This window comes from Chrysochloris asiatica, unplaced genomic scaffold, assembly GCF_000296735.1.
Source record: "Chrysochloris asiatica unplaced genomic scaffold, ChrAsi1.0 scaffold00220, whole genome shotgun sequence".
Classification (NCBI taxonomy): Eukaryota; Metazoa; Chordata; class Mammalia; order Afrosoricida; family Chrysochloridae; genus Chrysochloris; species Chrysochloris asiatica.
Window position 1 is genome coordinate 1,245,735 of NW_006408738.1, and position 2,355 is coordinate 1,248,089.

General features: G+C 43.2%; 1 pseudogene; it reads right to left on the reverse strand.

The window, feature by feature from the left end:
* Window positions 1–231: 231 nt before the first annotated feature.
* Window positions 232–2,155, reverse strand: LOC102822394 (annotated as a pseudogene).
* Window positions 2,156–2,355: the final 200 nt, after the last annotated feature.

Genomic DNA, 2,355 nt, shown 5'->3' on the forward strand with positions numbered 1-2,355 from the left:
AATACAACTTTATTTAAGACACTGCATTTTCCACTTACAACACAGTGCTAATAAAGTGCCATGTTACTTTCTTTCCCTATGCTTTTAACTTGATATTCAAGTATTGAGAATGCCCAGAAATTTAGCATAGCACTTATACATTTAAAAACTACTATTGAATGTGCTACAAATTTAGGTGCTTCAATGTTTTACTGTGGAACAATGCTAAGGTAGCTAAGCTTAGATACTGGCTTAATCCACTTCCTCAGTGGTGGGCCCAGATAGAGGAGCTCCACTACCCGGGAAACCCCCAGGCATTCCTCCAGGCATGGCTCCTGCACTCTGGTACAACTTGGTAATGATGGGGTTGCAGAATTTCTCCAGCTCTTTCTGTTGATGTTCAATTCTTCTTTCTCTGCAGTCTGATGCTTATCAAGCCAGTTGATAATTTCATTGCATTTATCAAGAATCTTCTGCTTGTCTTCTTCATTGATCTGCCTTCAAGTTTTTCATCTTTAACTGTTGCTTTCATATTAAATGCATTTGAACTTAATATGAATTTTTGGAGAACACCTTATGCCACTGTTTCTCACCTTCAACTTTTTACTTCTCAGCTTCCTGAGCCATCCAGTCAATGTCTTCTTTACTCAAGCAGCCCTTGTCATTAGTGATGGTAACCTTGTTCTCTTTTCCAGTTCTCTTATCCACAGCAGAAACACTGAGGATACTATTGGCATCAATATCAAAAGTGACTTCAATCTGAGGAACACCACAGGGTGCAGAAGGTATGCCACTAAGTTCAAATTTACCAAGAAGGTTTTTATCCTTGGTCATGGCACGTTCACCTTCACAAACCTGAATGAGTACCCCTGGCCAATTGTCAGAGTAGGTTGTGAAAGTCTGTGTCTGCTTGGTAGGTATAGTAGTATTGCACTTGATGAGTACAGTCATGACTCCACCAGCAGTTTCAATGCCAAGGGAAAGAGGTGTGACATACAGAAGCAAATAATCTTGAGCATTTTCAGCCTTGTCTCCAGATACGACGGCTGCCTGGACAGCTGCACCATAAGCAACAGCCTCAACAGGGTTCATACTCTTGTTCAATTCTTTGCCATTGAAGAAATCCTGAAGTAGTTTCTGAAACTTGGCATTATGGGTAGAGCTACTCATCAGGACAATGTAATGGATCTGTGACTTGTCTAGCTTGACATCCCTAAGGCCTTTTCCACAGGATCCAGGGTGCTATGGAATAGGTCAGCATTCAACTCTTCAAATTGGGCCCAGGTAATGGAGGTATAGAAGTCAACACCCTCATACAGAGAATCAATCTCAATACTGGCCTGTGTGCTAGAAAGAGAGTGAGCTTTGCACGTTCACAAGCAGTGTGGAGGCGGTGGGCAGCCCTCTTATTCTCACTAATGTCTTTCTTATGCTTACACTTAAACTCAGCAATAAAATGGTTGACCATTCGGTTTTCAAGTCTTCTCCATCTAAGTGGGTGTCTCCAGCTGTGGACTTGACCTCAAAGATTCCATCTTCATTTGTGAGGATTGACACATCAAAGTGCCTCCTCCTAAGTCAAAGATCAGCACATTTCTTTCAGCACCAACCTTTTTTTTGTCTAAGCCATACGCAATAGCAGCAGCAGTTGGTTCATTGATGATCCTGAGTACATTGAGGCCAGTAATGGTTCCAGCATCTTTGGTGGCCTGATGCTGGGAGTCATTAAAGTAGGCTGGACAATGACAACCGCATTGGTAACAGCCTTTCCAAGGTAGGCTTCCGCAGTTTCCTTCATCTTTGTTAGAACCATAGAGGACACTTCCTCTGGATAGAAACGTTTGGTTTCTCCCTTATATCCTACTTGGACCTGGGGCCTGCCTGCATCATTCACCACCATGAATGGCCAATGCTACATATCAGACTGAACAACAGCATCATCAAACCGTCTTCCAATCAAATGTTTGGCATCAAAAGCAGTGTTAGTAGGATTCATGGCAACTTGATTCTTTGAGTCATCACCGATCCATCGATAGATGTCAGTAAAAGCAACATAGCTTGGGGAAGTTCAGTTTCCCTGATCATTTGCAACGATCTCCACTTTCCCGTGCTGGAAGACACCCCCAAAGGAGTAGGTGGTGCCAAGATCAATGCCTACTACAGGTCCCTTAGTCATGATTGCTCAGCAGAGGGCTCGATGAAGAGAAGAAAAGCAGCCTGCAAGGTTTCCACTATGCAAAATGATCCCAAATCTGCGTAGTGGTTACGAATCGGGCTGCGAACCTTAAGGTCAGCAGTTCGAAACTACTAGCCTCTCCACGGGAGAAAGATGAGGCTTTCTACTCCTGTAAAGATTTTTACCCTCGGAATCCCTGT